The 17,735-nt window shown below is 42.2% G+C and overlaps 1 protein-coding gene across 3 annotated transcripts in view; it reads left to right on the top strand.

Annotated features, from left to right (window-relative positions):
- The window catches only part of pacsin1a (protein kinase C and casein kinase substrate in neurons 1a), a 64,767-nt gene that overhangs the window by 15,670 nt on the left and 31,362 nt on the right, over window positions 1-17,735 (top strand). The window contains exon 1 of one of the 3 annotated variants that reach the window (XM_061985294.1): window positions 14,757-14,926. The exons of the other annotated variants lie outside the window; for them this stretch is intronic. The gene's annotated coding sequence lies outside the window, so the exon portion shown is untranslated. Of the gene's footprint in view, window positions 1-14,756; window positions 14,927-17,735 lie in introns of those variants that run through there. 3 annotated transcript variants of the gene reach the window in all.

A 17,735-nucleotide genomic window follows, 5' to 3' on the forward strand; every position in this document is an offset into this window, starting at 1 on the left:
TTGAGTCAGTAGGTCTTGCGTGATGGAAGGGTAAAATTCTTCGATATCGAAGGAGATAAAGTTGTGCTGTTGTTTGTCTTGGATGTTGTTGAACCATTTGATTACTGCTGCTGTATTTCTCCATTGGTTGAGTGGTGTTTTGTCCTTGATTTTTGTGTTGACTCTGTCCAGGATTATTTTGCTGATTTTTCCTATTTCAGATTTAGTTGGGTTTATTAATAAACCCAACTAAATCTGAAATAGGAAAAATCAGCAATATTATTATTTTGTGTTGACTCTGTCCAGGATTATTTTGCTGATTTTTCCTATTTCAGATTCAAATAACTATAACATTTAGAACATGCTATATGTCTACCAAACAGTCTGTCATTCCTAATCGCTAAATCCGATGAAATCTTATACGTCTAGTCTCTTACGTGAATGAGCTAAATAATATTATTTGATATTTTACGGTAATGTGTTAATAATTTCACACATTATTCGCTCCTGAGTATAAGACGCACCCCCGGCCAAACTATGAAAAAAACTGTGACTTATATTCCGAAAAATACGGTATATACATATATATGTATGTATATATATATATATACATATATATATATATATACATATATATGTGTATATATGTATATATGTGTATATATATATATATATATATATATATATATACAGGACTGTCTCAGAAAATTAGAATATTGGGATAAAGTCCTTTATTTTCTGTAATGCAACTAAAAACATGGAAATGTCATACATTCTGGATTCATTACACATCAACTGAAATATTGCAAGCCTTTTATTATTTTAATATTGCTGATTATGGCATACAGCTTAAGAAAACTCAAAAATCCCATCTCAAAAAATTTGAATATTTACTCAGACCAAGTAAAAAATAAAGATTTATAACAGCAAAACAAAATCAAACATTTGAAAATGTCAATTAATGCACTCAGTACTTAATAAATAAATGATAAATGGGTTGTACTTGTATAGCGCTTTTCTACCTTCAAGGTACTCAAAGCGCTTTGACACTACTTCCACATTTACCCATTCACACACACATTCACACACTGATGGAGGGAGCTGCCATGCAAGGCGCTAACCAGCACCCATCAGGAGCAAGGGTGAAGTGTCTTGCTCAGGACACAACGGACATGACGAGGTTGGTACTAGGTGGGGATTGAACCAGGGACCCTTGGGTTGCGCACGGCCACTCTTCCACTGCGCCACGCCGTCCCTACTTGGTTGGGAATCCTTTTGCACGGATTACTGCACCAATGTGGCGTGGCATGGAGGCAATCAGCCTGGGGCATTGCTGAGGTGTTATGGATGCCCAGGATGCTTCATTAGCGGCCTTTAGCTCATTTTCATTATTGGGTCTGGTGTCTTTCAGCTTCTTCTTCACAATACCCCACAAATTCTCTATGGGGTTCAGGTTAAGGGAGTTAGCAGGCCAATCGAGGACAGTAATGCCATGGTCAGTACACCAATTACTGGTGGTTTTGGCACTGCTGGATCATGCTGGAAAATGAAATCATCATCTCCATAGAGCTTTTCAACAGATGGAAGCATGTAGCCGTATTCCCATGGTCAAGTCACAAAAGATTACCATGAATTTTTAATAGATTCCTGGTAATAGACGTTCCTGGGAATATTGGTAAAAAATGTTTGTATTTGCCACCCTAGTATTTCCTCATTAGTATTATTGTATTGCTCCACAGTCTCTAGAACACCACATGTATACTCACGGCCATCCCTGGTTAATGAGGACCCTACATATATTGGATTTCTTTTAATTGGGCTTCAACGCACAGTGTGTGGTCTGCATATAAGAGACGGCGCTGTGTATACTCTTGATTTCATTTTGCCCAAATATTATTTCTGCTACCTATGTAGATGAAAAAGTATGTTTATGATAGTATATCTATTTTATACTGTATGTAGTAGTTGGATCACTGATTTCTCCTCAGCATGTGGGTTGTTTATTCCTTCTGACTTATTTATTGGTTTTCCATTCTATTCGTAGGAATCACCTGCAATATTTGGCCAATACCTACAGTATACTTCGCTTTTAATGCCCAATTATTAATGGCTAAACACAATTAATAGATCAGATCCTGTTTGGAAAGTTTTCATCTACTTGCTACTGTTGTACGGGGACACATCTGATGATGTTTTTCCTCCTTTTTAAGTTATGTTAAGTCCAACGAGTTGGACCTGAGTCGAATTGGTTTCTCCAGCCAGTGAAGAGTGTTCCGCATAAGAATGACTAGATGAGTCATGAATTCAAGTAAATGTCCAAAACTGCTATATGTCACCTATAGGTGTTTGTGTATGAACGAGCTCTAAACATTATATCCCACCCTCTTCCTGGTCCGACCATGGAATCTATGCCCCACTAGTATACATGCACACACGCGCCCCTACACACATACACACAGAGTAAAACATTATGTTGGAAAATCGTATGATTTTACTCACCCGCTCAACAGAATAATATAACATAATATGCAATTATAAACCCTTACGCGCTCAAATATCTTTTTGTGTATGTGCACATAGTACGGGCATGCACGTTTGAGCGAAACATCTTATTTGGCCCAAACAGCAATTCTTATTGTGACAAATCCACACATTTATTTGTTACATCTGTTCTCCTAAACCACTATTGGCAACATGGTAGGGGTTGGTGGTGTTCCAGTATTTTTTTTTCATTAAAAAAATAATTTTGTGTGACATACAGCAGCTTTTAGTGACAGATGCTCTGTAGTGCCTGCGATATCATTTCCAGTGCAGGAAAGCAGAGAGGAAGAGAAAAGTGATTATATGATATATTTAGTTATGATTGAGTTAAGATGTCCGGAGGGTCAAATAATTGTTTTTTATGTGATGCATCAGCCAAATGAGTTTCAGTTGAAACGGGCATTTCTATATTTAGATCAGTAAACAAGGTCACTAATTGTGTGTAAGTTCTTCCTAATGTTGTCTCTCCTTGTTAGCAGCATTATAAGGATACACATGCATCTGTTGGTAGTCACTGTTCAAGGACATTCCTTCCATTCCATTCCCTTAGTTTTTTTTCCAGTGTTGACTAAAATTGTACTGCACACATTCTACCCTTTTAGTATACCTAATTCATTTTGATATTAGGAGAATCTCTATCGTAAAAGCCTTTTAAATCCCACCAAGTGACAGAATTAAAGGGGAACTGCACTTTTTTTGGAATGTTGCCTATCCTTCACAATTCTTATGCATTCTAACTAGTAAATAAATACAACCAAAAGTCAGCTTACAATAGAGCCTATGGTAGTCGCCTACAAGCACTTCAAAAAATATTCCAAACACTTCCATCAAGGTTTTATATACACGCTTTCAGTATATATGTAATGTAGTAACAGGCACATTCATCCATCCATCCATCCATCCATCCATTTTCTACCGCTTATTCCCTTTTGGGGTCGCGGGGGGCGCTGGAGCCTATCTCAGCTACAATCGGGCGGAAGGCGGGGTACACCCTGGACAAGTCGCCACCTCATCGCAGGGCCAACACAGATAGACAGACAACATTCACACTCACATCCACACACTAGGGCCAATTTAGTGTTGCCAATCAACTTATCCCCAGGTGCATGTCTTTGGAAGTGGGAGGAAGCCGGAGTACCCGGAGGGAACCCACGCAGTCACGGGGAGAACATGCAAACTCCACACAGAAAGATCCCGAGCCCGGGATTGAACCCATGACTACTCAGGACCTTCGTATTGTGAGGCAGATGCACTAACCCCTCTGCCACCGTGAAGCCCTGGCACATTCATATTAACATGTAATATTTACGTATTTCGTTCATTTTAATCATATGGTGGTGCATTCATTTCACAAACATATCACTACATTCGTTTTTTTCTTCAACGGCATTACTCATTACTGCTCAGTGCAGACTTTCATGAGAGCCGACAAACATAATAAAGCATCACTTACTGTACAATGTCTGCTGTCACTTTGACGCAGACTGCTAAGATGTTGATATATTCCCGTTTAAATGAAGAATGACTAATAATGGACTAGAGGGAAGAGGTGAAACATCTGGTTGACTGGTGCAGAACCAACAACCTGGTCCTGAATGTCGACAAGACCAAGGAGATCATCGTTGACTTCAGGAAGCACCAGTCCAGCCACACTCCACTCTTCATCAATGACACAGCGGTGGAGATAGTAAGCAGCACCAAGTTCCTGGGGGTGCAGATAACTGACAATACAACCTGGTCCCTACACACTGGAGCTCTTATAAAAAGAGCTCAGCAGCGCATGCACTTTTTGCGTCGGATGAAAAGAGCACAGCTCCCTCCCCCCATTCTCACCACATTCTACAGAGGCACTATAGAGAGCCTGCTGACAAACAGCATCTCTGTCTGGACTGGAGCCTGCAATGCCTCAGACTGGAAGTCTCTCCAGAGAGTGGTGAGGACAGAGGGCGGAAAAGATCATCAGGACTCCTCTTCCTCCTATCCAGGAGATCGCAAAAAGCCGCTGCCTGATCAGGGCTCAGAAAATCTGCAAAGACTCCTTCCACCCCCACCAAGGACTGTTTTCACTGCTGGACTCTAGAAAGAGGTTCCGCAGCCTCCGAAGCAGAACCTCCAGGTTCTGTTACAGCTTCTTCCCTCAGGCCGTAAGGCTCTTGAACGCATCATAATTAAATTATCCCCTCAACTCCCCCCAAAATGGATTAACTCGCTGGAATAAAAAAGACAATATAACATACATCCATAAACGTGGACGCATGTGAAAAAGTGCAATATATTTATCTGTACAGTAACCAATTTATTTATTTATATATGCACCTTATTGCTTTTTTATCCTGCACTACCATGTGCTTATGTAACGAAATTTCGTTCTTATTTGTACTGTAAAGTTCAAATTTGAATGACAATAAAAAGGAAGTCTAAGTCTAAGTCTAGTCTAATCCTTGCAAAGCAAAAAAGGGTGTGGAACCAAGTGTATTCTTGTGCCTTTCTCGCCATATTTGGGTCTTAATTGAATGCCAAAATTGACTTTTTGGATTATGTTTTCAAGGTGAGAAACATAATTTATAATGTAAAATAAACTTTCACAAGCTCCAAGGCGAGAAAGCAGCTCACCAGCCGATGATGTCAATATAGCTGCACAAACTAGTTAGCTCTCTGTGATCACGGCGCCGCTATGAATAGTTAATCTGCTTATAGCTGGTTAATGTATAGCTATAGTTAGTGCTTATAATAACAATATCACTAATACTTGGTTAAAATTCAATGGCGTATTGTTGGCTGGTTAGAGAGCTTTATGGGCGAATAGAGGACCTCCCATTGACTACATTGTAAGCGGACTTTTGTTTACGTTTATTTACAAGTTAGAATGCATTAAAAAATACAACTGTCTTCTTGTCTCTCATAATGATTGTGAACGATAGGCAAAATTCCAAAAAAGTGCAGTTCCCCTTTAACCTAAATCTGCATTAAAAAAAAGGTTTTATTCTCAGACAACTAAACAATATAAATCAAATCTGTGATGTATTAACTCCATCTTCCAGACTCCTCTAAAACCTTCACAGCCGCATTAGAGCGGTGCACTTGAAACTATAAAATCAGAAGTCCATGCAGCCCCCGGTGGCTTCAAGACATGAATACTAAGAGCCGATTTGTTTAAAGAGCGACTTGTTCACAAACTGTGTTGCTTTATTTGTTTGCTCACTAAGCGACTTCACCTGTGGCTCGATCAAGGTCATGCTCTCTTTCACCACGTCTCATTCCTTCATCAGCAGCCATCACGTTTTCCCTTCACCCGCTCTTCTGTCCGTCTCTATTTGCCGCCATTCTGTCTCCCCCACTCTCCTTCGCCTCCCCCCACGCTGTCACTAGGAGGCTGGTGGCAAAAGGTTTGATTGTTACATAAGCACTGCAGCATCGAGCGGGATGCTGGGTGCAATCATGACAGAGTTGCAATTGTGTGTGGATTGTTGACCAAAGCTGCCTATTGATAATGTACCAAAAAGAAGAAGGCTGCAGGCAGATGCTAATGCCTGTAACGTGTTTTCGTGTTAAATCTGCCTGCTTGGGCATGCAAAAGCTGCATTGTTATTGAAAGTGTAATCCAATGTTAAAATGCTCTGCCGCTTTTAGGTTTGTCAGCACAACAACCCCAATATTTTAGGGGAATATAGTGTTTGAGGTCGAAGTTCACACTGGTGGATATGTATAAAAGTTATTTATCATTGAATATCAAATAACCTTCAGATCTAAACAGTTCCATATGACAAAGATTTCTTCAAAATCATTTATTTTCAGAGAAAGAATTTCTTAAGTTTGAATATTTGACCTGAAGTATTTTAGGGAAGCATAGGTCAAAAGTTAGTTTGGTAAATATGAACTGTATTTATTTTCAGTACTGTGACAGAAGAACCCTAATGATTTCAAATGATGCCAAAGATATGATAGCGAAGGCAGTTGTGATTTGATCAGTTCATGTTCATTGTCACAATTTGTCAACATTATCCAGGAGTTATTTCATATTAGTAAAGCCCACCAAATCATATTGATTAAGATGATTTATGTAACTGTGACATTAGATTGGTTGGTTGCTTGGTTTATTTCGAACATGTATACAATTTCAGTATGATACATCACATATTTTGATTTTTCTTTACAACATGTCCAAAAAGGAGTAGGAAGAAGCAGAGCTTATTTATTCCTACCCCTTTTTTACCTCATAGCAACTCCAGTACTAACACATGTTCACTTCCTGTTCTTCATTTGTACATCATTTACATCAATTCATTCTGAATACAACAGTAATTTACATACATAGTTAAGTCAGTTATGATTCACATAATGAGATGAGCGATACATTTTTTTCAATCATTTCAATACGGTTGTCATAATTCATTGTACTTTGTAAACAATTGTAGTTTGAACAGTTTCTTAAAGTGAATCAAATTAGTGCTTTGTTTGATTTCCACTTACTGATGTACTAAAGGTTTTAAGTGTTGTATGTGCATACGAATATTTCAAGTTACATTTTTCTCCAAGGTTATATTTGTCCTTTTATGTTGAGAAGAATTATTGTACATTCTTGGGTAGCAGGTTATAGTTTGCTTTGTACATCATTTTAGCTGTTTGCAAATGCACCAAATCATTGATTGTCAACATTCTTGATTTAATAAATAAAGGGTTGGAATGTTCTCCATATCCAACATTGTGTATTATTTTTGTAACGTCCATCCATCCATTTTCTACCGCTTGTCCCTTATGGGGTCGCGGGGGTGCTGGAGCCTATCCCAGCACACGGGCAGAAGGAGTTGTTTCTCCATATTTCCACACAATAACTCAGATATGGTAACACTCGCGAGCAGCAGAGAATATAAAGTGATTTTTGGTCTTGTGTAGGGCTGCAACTAACGATTAATTTGATAATCGATTAATCCGTCGATTATTATTTCGATTAATAATCGGATAAAAGAGACAAACTATATTTCTATTCTTTCCAGTATTTTATTGAAGAAGAAAAAACAGCATACTGGCACCATACTTTATTTGATTATTGTTTCTCAGCTGTTTGTACATGTTGCAGTTTATAAATAAAGGTTTATAAAAAAATTATAAAATTAATAAAAAATAAAAATAGCATAGCATAGATCCAACGAATCGAAATTAAATTAATCACCAACTATTTTTATAATCGATTTTAATCGATTTAATCGATTAGTTGTTGCAGCCCTAGTCTAGAACATATTTTGCTTAATTCAATATTTAAATATTTCTTGCCACTTTATGCTGTATATTTTTATATGAGATTTCCAGGTCATTTCCTCATCTATTATTACACCCAAAAATGTGTTTTATTTTACTCTTTCAATGTTTACTCCATCTATTTGTATTTGTGTTTGACCTTCCCTTCTATTGTTACATTGGAATGGAATACAATAAAATATACTTTATTATCATTATTGCCTCAGCCTTCCTGGTAAGGTCTAATCTCGAGTACTGGAGAGGAGGGTCCATCAGATATTGGACCCGTGGACCAGCTCTTTACTCTTGGCAGGGTCCTTGAGGATGTATGGCACTTTGCCCAACCAGTCTACATTTGTTTTTGTGTACCCGCATTCCACTGTGTCCCTCGGGAAATTCTTTAGGGAGTGATCTGGTAGTATGGGGTATTGGACCGCCTGATTTTTGCAGTCTGCTTCTGTGTATGACCGCAGTCAGAGATTGGTCTGCATTGGCAATGCAGACTAAGACTCGTTTCAAGTCCCCTTGTCACTGATTCTGTTCATAACTTTTATAGACAAAATTTCTAGGTGCAGTCAGGTTGTTGAGGGAACCTGTTTGGTGGCTGCAGGATTTGGTCTCTGCTATATGCAGATAATATGGTCATGTTGGCTTCATCAGGCTGTGATTGTCAGTTCTCACTGGATCGGTTTTTAGCCAAGTGTGAAGTAACTGTGATGAAAATCAGCACCTCTAAGTCCAAGTCAATGATTTCCGCCCGGAAAAAGAATGGCGTGGCATCTCCGGGTTGGTAGAAAATCCTGGCCCAATTGGATGAGTTTAAGTACCTTGGGATTTTGTTCACAAGTGAGGGAAGAATGCATTGTGAGATCGACAGGTGGATCGGTGTGGTGTCTGCAGTAATGTGGACTCTGCATTAGTTCCTCGTGGAGAATAAGGAGCTGAGCCAAAAGGCAAAGCTACCAAAGACAAGATGGTGGATACAAGTAAACAAAATCAGTTTCCTCCATTGGGTGATGGGGCTTCCCATTAGCGATAGTGTGGGAAACTTTATCATTCGAGAGGAGCTCATAGTAGAGCCGCTTTTCCTCCACTTCCAGGGGAGCCTGATGAGGTAACCGAGGCATCTGGTTAGGATGTCCATCTGACGCCTCTCTAGAGAGGTGTTAACTGCACATTCAACCGGTAGGAGGCTTCAGGAAAGACCCAGGACACATTAGAGAGACTATATCTCTCAACTGGCCTGGGAACATCTCAGCATCCCCCTGGAGGAGCTCGACGTAGTAGCCGGGGATGGGAAATCCGGGCTACTCCGCTTTGGTTGCTTTTCCCCACGACTCGACCTTGGATGAATGACGATGAATGGATGGATATAGCCAAAGACGTTTAGCTGGTCTCCATCTGGCATGTTAGAAAAAGTGAAGCAAACAGCAAAGCTATTTACATTTACATGCTTATAGAGTCAGTGGTAGGAATGAATACCTGCTCTACACTTATGTAAACAGTGATAAATGGTGCAGTTTGATTTAAAAGGGACCTATTATGCAAAACCAACTTTTCTTACCTATTCGCACCTAGTTTGTGTATTTGGGATAAGTCTCGAAAATTTTAAATCAAACCATGGGGGGCATTGCAGGGGTATTTATAAAACAATCTTGCCTTCCTTCATACTTCTCCAAACAAGCCGTTTGGAATATATATCGCGTGTGTCACATCTTTCCAATTGTTGACGTTATCAGATATCTCCATATGTGGTAAATTTTTACCCGTAGAGCTTTACGCGATACCGCCATTGTAGTTGGACGTTGTAGTGAAAAATTTACCTATTTTTCTCTATCCTTATTTTGTGGGGCAGACTGGCTCGTACATGCACATGCATCCTCCGCTGTTGCCATTTCTAATACAAAGTAACATATATGTTATGTATTACTGGAGGTGTTGAGACGGCACAGACACAAGGGGGCGGTATAACTCTATGATTTATTATATATATATATATATATATCCATCCATCCATCCATTTTCTACCGCTTATTCCCTTTGGGGTCGCGGGGGGTGCTGGAGCCTATCTCAGCTACAATCGGGCGGAAGGCGGGGTACACCCTGGACAAGTCGCCACCTCATCACAGGGCCAACACAGATAGACAGACAACATTCACACTCACATCCACACACTAGGGCCAATTTAGTGTTGCCAATCAACTTATCCCCAGGTGCATGTCTTTGGAAGTGGGAGGAAGCCGGAGTACCCGGAGGGAACCCACGCAGTCACGGGGAGGACATGCAAACTCCACACAGAAAGATCCCGAGCCCGGGATTGAACCCAAGACTACTCAGGACCTTCGTATTGTGAGGCAGATGCACTAACCCCTCTGCCACCGTATATATATATATATATATATATAATAATCAAACAATAATAATATAAACTAAGGAAATGGAGTGTGACTAGATCAAAGGTGTGTGTGTGAGGCTATGTGTGTGATTAGCTGTAGTGTTTTACCAAATGTGTTGGGCGAGAGGAGGAACAAGGCATGAAGGTGGTCCGAGGGGCAGGCAGATGGTCAGGGTGAATGGCAAAGCGTAGGAGGTCTGTATCCAAGCGGGGGTCAAGGATCGAGGGAGGCAGTACAAAGTCCAGGGAGAGTTGAGGCTCAAAGATGGAGGACACGGGAAGCACTGCGGGAAACACAAAAGGGCATGAGACGCGGGATCAAGGAAGTCACAGGGAGAGATCTAGAATGCGGAGGGAAGCCAGACACGGGATGCTCACAACGTAACAGGATTAAGTTCCGGCTAAGATCCTTGGGTCCACTGGTCTTTATACCGCTCGCCCTCATCAGTCCCAGGTGTGCAGATTGCTAATCGCCCACAGCCTTGCCGGCATGTGGGCGTGACGCGGCCGGCGCGAACAGGGGCATGTCTCGGCGCGCTGTCAACGGAGGTGCTGGCAGACCCTGGTGCCGGAGCAAAGCGGGTTCGAGCCCGCGCCGTGACAATATAGTTCTAACTTATATCTGTCAGTTGACGCCATATGGAAACGCAAAAAAATATAACATGGCTGACAGGGAGAAGACGCAATCGAAGTGGAGGCACATAAATAAACAAAACGACACATTCTGAAGAGTAATAATACAATTATACTTGTTAATATATTTGCAATATATTTTGCTCAAAAGGGTTCATTATGTCTTCTTCTTCATATACTTTTTCAAATGTTCTTGTAATCAGACCCTATTATCGGTATATTAGATGGAATCTTTTTTGGTAAAGATTCCATCTAATATACCGAAAATAGGGTCTGATTACAAGAACATTTGAAAAAGTATTTGCAATATATGCAAATGAACCCAAGTATACCACTCTCGGTAGATGATGAGTACAATTGTGTACAGACTGTGCAGTGATTTTGTAAATATCATGAGATTTTTAATATAATAATTTGTTGTCTAATGTCCTCTTTATGAAGTGTCTAAAAAGCTAGCTGTCTCACTATTGTTTACAGTGGTAACAAAATGGACAATTTTGTCAAGATACCTTGCCTCTCTCATTGTTGAGAGAAAATTGACTACAATATCTTAGGTACCGGACAACAAGAACCAACTCTCCATCCAGCAGGCCCTTTCCCTCTCAGATTCATGTGACCTGTTGCTAGCCATGACCCTTGCACTTCTTGTTGGGGGCATGATATACATTTTTATATTGTTGATTCATACCAATGATGATGAAGGTAATTTTTTTAAACATACAAATATAAGCTGTTTTGGTTGTGGCTGACTCGGACAGAAAAATGTTAAAACACGATTGATTTAGCAAGAACAAGACGTGAGGAAAATCTTTCACATGGCACTAAGAATGATGCAGAACCTTGACTCTGCAGCAGAATCACTGGAGGCGTTCAGGAAGAGGTAGCTGAGTCATCCTTTTATGTTTTTCGTTAGAGCTGTGACCCGCATCCAGTACTACATAACACAGGAAAGAGGCTTTTTGAATGAAAGCAATCTCATCCGATACTTAGATATTTTACTCCAGGAAAACAACAATGACACTGACGTCATAAGACAGAAGCCCCCAATATTTGAAATCTGTATTGATAATAGGTAAGTATGCTGACATGACATACAGCTTCTCTAGATCTAGATCTGCAGATCACATCTAGATCACGCCTCGGTCTCCTCGGACGCATCCTCATTCATCCATGCGGACTGGACACTGGCCGAGAGTTGGTGGGAGGCCGAGGATAGAGTTGGCTCTCTTGGTTGCTTTGTTGGGTCTGCTCCTGTCTCTGGCCATGCTCCCCCATCCCAGCAGACGATGGTGTGGAACACCGCAGAGGCCACCACAGTGTGTGTGGGTGTTGAAATTATGTTTTTGTTTGGTTGCTTGTCTATACATGGTGCAATCATGTGTACGCAATGTATATTATTGGTTGATTATTTATTTATTTTTTTGTTGTTTTACTTTTGTGGCTGTGTGTAGAAGTGGCACTGCTGGAGTGGCAGCTGGTTGCATCAGCTCTGCTCTTTTAATGTATGTAATGTCCTTTGTGTTCTTTGTGTTCTTTGATGTTTTCCCTCTTACACATTTGTTTACGTGTGCTATTGCTATGAGGGTTTTTTCTCTTGGCCTCAGTCTAGACCCCCTCTACAGGGGCCAAGGCTTAGACTGAATTTTGTTTACAAAGTACAAAGAAGAAGGACCATGGTAAACATTCTGAATTGATCTCATCCAGTCATTTTCAAGATAATCTTACTCATCTCACCATATGAAATATAACTTACTTCACCAAGTAGTATTTATCTATTTATTTATTTTTATTGTTATTATTTATGGAGTATATTGTGAATATATTGAGAACAGGGAGTGAACAAAAGTTTTAGCAACTGCTATGTATCAAATCAAATCAAATCAACTTTATTTATAAAGCACATTTAAAATGTACCACAGGGGTAGCCAAAGTGCTGTACAATGGGCAGGTTAAAGGATAACACAAGAAAAAAACAAGCAAACACAACACAACACAAACAGGCACGATACTTTTTTTTTTTTTTTAATTAATAAATAAATAAAACATAGAAACAGGTTCACAGCAGGTGCATTATGGGACGCCATAGCAGGATGGAGATCACAGAGTTTTAAAGGCCATGAAATAAAAGTGTGTTTTTAAGAGCGATTTAAAAACAGGAAGAGAGGAGGCCTGTCTAACACTCAAAGGTAAATCGTTCCAGAGCTTGGAACTTGTTAAAGGAAAAGGGGTAGGATTAAATAAGATCTGCTTCTTCCTACTCCTTTTCGAACATGTTGAATAGAGAAACGGGAAATTGTGATGCATCATGTTGTATGCATGCATGTTCGAAATAAACTCAAACTCAAGTCAAGTCAACTCAATTCAACTCTTCCCAATTATAATGTGACTATCCACAATCACCCCTATCCATATATTATTCTGACAATTGTACAGATCACTAATACAGATGTATCAGTATTGATTAAAATGCTAGCACAACAAAGCATAGTCACATGCTTGGCTTAATGACAGAAAAATCTGCACCGGGTAGCTTGTTTCCTGGCAACAACCATGAGATGACTCCCATCGTTGCCCATCTGGCCCACTCCACCATCCTCCCTGAGATAGCAGCACCTTAACTCTCGCCGTAGTTCCTCCTCTTGTCCCTCGTCTCGCCTCACGTCGTCTGCCTCCATGCCAGTCTTCCCTCCTTGTCACCACCCGGACGCTGCTGTCTCACACTGTTTGCCTCTGTCACTCTCCCTAAGCCCATGTCTCAATGAAAGACCTCCCTCCGTCTCTCCCCTTGTGTGTCCTGTTTTAGCCCTCGGTGGACGCGCAGGATGTGCTCTGCCTAGCAGACGCCACCCACAAAGTGCAAAACAACAGTGATTGATGTTATCGTTTTACATACTACCCCGTCTGAGCTCTCAGTTGTCATAACGTCCAGGGGTACTAATGTGCAGCAGGGTAAAGTTAGTTCATCTCTATGAAATCTTCTTACTCTAACAAGATTACGTGTTTGTTGTGGTTCCCATTGAGTGCTGTAAGAGGCTAGTTGCTGGACACTCAGAATGTGTCAGGAACATGTTCTCTGGATTCCTCCTACAGTCCAAAAACATATATGTTTGGAAGACTTTAGTTTATAACTAATGCTACTTTACTAATAATACAAACCCCAAAACCAGTGAAGTTGGCACATTGTGTAAATCTTAAATAAAAACAGAATACAATGATTTGCAAATCCCTTTCAACCTATATTTAATTGAATAGACTGCAAAGACAAGATACTAAACGTTCGAACAATTATTAGCTCATTTGGAATTTGAAACACTAAAACTAAACACAAATCCCCTCCAATCTGAATCATTTATAAGAATATTTTCTTTTGAAAGTAAACAAATGACACAAAATTCTGAGCAAAAAGTATTTTTCCACCCTTTTTCATCATTCGAAAGTAATAATACATCAAAATAAGGGCTCTGTTCTATACAAAATGTTTTTATTCCCTAATTGCCAATGAAAAATATTTGCTGTTATTAAAATGTGTACATGGGGTTTTGGTAATAATAGTCCTGTATGGAATATAATGTAAAACATGATTCTGGAATACACCAAAAATATCAATTAGATTTTCATGACATTTTTATTTTTCTTCCTTTAATTTGAATAGGTATTGCACATATGATTCCTGTTTACAGCCTAAGTTCAAATTCAATTCAAATTGGAATTGAATTGGAATTTGGGAGACACTCTCAATTAAATTCAGAATTGTGCGCACAAAAATGTTGTATTTGCGCTGTCAGCTCCACGTCTGCCTTTTTCGAATGAAGTGGCCTTGGTACCTCTGCCCTGTCGGTCATCGCTAATTTAAATGTTGACCCTCGATTTCTGTTTTGTCCCCCGCGTCCTATCTGCCCCTTTGCATTTCTTCCCACTGAGTTCCCTCCCCCTTCCAAAGCTGTTCAAGTGGCACACTGCAGGATTATCCCTCAGCCTCTGAGACACGCTCGTTTGGTCGCACTCACCGTCCTCTCCGGGTTCACTTCGGCAACATAGGTCAACATTTGTTTTGGACTAGACAATCACACATCGATCTTGATTCCTAAGTACAGTAGCAGTTTTTTGTTTGTTGTCCTGTTTTTTCAAATGGAGCCAATGATGGTGAGTAAATATGCAGAAAATAAATACTTACATAAATACACAAATATTTTAGATGCATTTTTATCCTTTTACGTTATGTCTTATTTGTATAAGATTGTTGTGATGCATATTGAGTCGTATTAGAACCAGTCATCTGTGGCCACCTCCTCAGCAGTGAAACCCCTGTGGAATGTGAGGTGTCTTCACAGTGTTACAGGTGGATCGACCTCAATAACTACAGTGTAAGACCCTTTTCGGTCTACTTACATTTCCACCTCCCACTATTGTTTTCATCTCCTGGGACATGCAGTGTAACACTCTGAGCACTGTGCATTGCTGTCTTTAGAGTCAGCTTGCATTTTTGAAGTTGACCATTGTCGAAAATGTTTCTAAAAATACAATGTATGATATTTTTTTTAGGGTCTAGCTTAGCTTGCAATATCATGTTAGAGATTAACCGGCTTGACATCACCAGGTGTTGTCGTCACAAACTCAAGTGCTGATTGGATGGCTAAGTTGATGGACAGACTGTTTGACCACCACCTTCGGATGGTTGCATAGATTACGGCTGCTTAACCGTCAGGCCGCTCTGGGCTTTCTTGTCATGAAAAGACGCAACAAGATAACGTTAATTATGTCTCTGGGCTTGCAGTTTATCTTTTTCTACAGCTTCTTTCTGAGATATATTTTTTAAAAGGTTCAATGTCAGTCAGAATACGGCCATTTCAATGGCTATAACTCTCTGAGCTGCCACCTTACCGTGGTAGAGGAGTTTGCGTGTCCCAATGATCCTAGGAGCTATGTTGTCCGGGGGTTTCTATGCCCCCTGGTAGGGTCTCCCAAGGCAAACTGGTCCTAGGTGAGGGATCAGACAAAGAGCAGCTCGAAGACCTCGATGAAGAACACAAAACAAGGACCCAGATTTCCCTCGCCCGGACGCGGGTCACCGGGGCCCCCCTCTGGAGCCAGGCCCGGAGGTGGGGCACGATGGCGAGCGCCTGGTGGCCGGGCCTGTCCCCATGGGGCCCGGCCGGGCACAGCTCGAAGAGGCAACGTGGGTCCCCCCTCCAATGGGCTCACCACCCATAGCAGGGGCCATAGAGGTCGGGTGCAGTGTGAGCTGGGCGGCAGCCGAGGGCAGGGCACTTGGCGGTCCGATCCTCGGCTACATAAGCTGGCTCTTGGGACGTGGAACGTCACTTCGCTGGGGGGGAAGGAGCCTGAGCTAGTGCGTGAGGTGGAGAAGTTCCGGCTAGACATAGTCGGACTCACTTCGACGCACAGCAAGGGCTCTGGAACCACTTCTCTTGAGAGGGGCTGGACTCTCTTCCACTCTGGCGTTGTCGGCAGTGAGAGGCGACGGGCTGGGGTGGCAATTCTTGTTGCCCCTTGGCTCAAAGCCTGCACGTTGGAGTTCAACCCGGTGGACGAGAGGGTAGCTTCCCTCCGCCTTCGGGTGGGGGGACGGGTCCTGACTGTTGTTTGCGTTTACGCGCCAAACGGCAGCTCAGAGTACCCACCCTTTTTGGATTAACTCGAGGGAGTACTGGAGAGTGCTCCCCCGGGTGATTCCCTCGTTCTACTGGGGGACTTCCAACGCTCATGTTGGCAGCGACAGTGAAACCTGGAGAGGTGTGATTGGGAAGAATGGCCGCCCGGATCTGAACCCGAGTGGTGTTCTGTTATTGGACTTTTGTGCTCGTCACAGATTGTCGATAACAAACACCATGTTCAAACATAAGGGTGTCCATATGTGCACTTGGCACCAGGACACCCTAGGCCGCAGTTCCATGATCGACTTTGTAGTTGTGTCATCGGATTTGCGGGCTCATGTTTTGGACACTCGGGTGAAGAGAGGGGCGGAGCTTTCTACCGATCACCACCTGGTGGTGAGTTGGCTGCGATGGTGGGGGAGGATGCCGGACAGACCTGGCAGGCCCAAACGCATTGTGAGGGTTTGCTGGGAACGCCTGGCAGAGTCTCCTGTCAGAGAGAGTTTCAATTCCCACCTCCGGAAGAACTTTGAACATGTCACGAGGGAGGTGCTGGACATTGAGTCCGAGTGGACAATGTTCCGTACCTCTATTGTCGAGGCGGCCGATTGGAGCTGTGGCCGCAAGGTAGTTGGTGCCTGTCGTGGCGGTAATCCTAGAACCCGTTGGTGGACACCGGCGGTGAGGGATGCCGTCAGGCTGAAGAAGGAGTCCTATCGGGTTCTTTTGGCTCATGGGACTCCTGAGGCAGCAGACAGGTACCGACAGGCCAAGCGGTGTGCGGCTTCAGCGGTCGCGGAGGCAAAAACTCGGACATGGGAGGAGTTCGGGGAGGCCATGGAAAAAGACTTCCGGACGGCTTCGAAGCAATTCTGGACCACCATCCGCCGCCTCAGGAAGGGGAAGCAGTGCAGTGTCAACACCGTGTATGGTGGGGATGGTGCTCTGCTGACCTCGACTGCGGATGTTGTGGATCGGTGGAGGGAATACTTCGAAGACCTCCTCAATCCCACCGATACGTCTTCCTATGAGGAAGCAGGGCCTGGGGAATCTGTGGTGGGCTCTCCTATTTTTGGGGCTGAGGTTGCCGAGGTAGTTAAAAAGCTCCTCGGTGGCAAGGCCCCGGGGGTGGATGAGATCCGCCCGGAGTTCCTTAAGGCTCTGGATGTTGTGGGCTGTCTTGGTTGACAAGACTCTGCAACATCGCGTGGACATCGGGGGCGGTACCTCTGGATTGGCAGACCGGGGTGGTGGTTCCTCTCTTTAAAAAGGGGGACCGGAGGGTGTCTTCCAACTATCGTGGGATCACACTCCTCAGCCTTCCCGGTAAGGTCTAT

Source organism: Nerophis lumbriciformis, linkage group LG01, assembly GCF_033978685.3.
Source record: "Nerophis lumbriciformis linkage group LG01, RoL_Nlum_v2.1, whole genome shotgun sequence".
NCBI lineage: Eukaryota > Metazoa > Chordata > Actinopteri > Syngnathiformes > Syngnathidae > Nerophis > Nerophis lumbriciformis.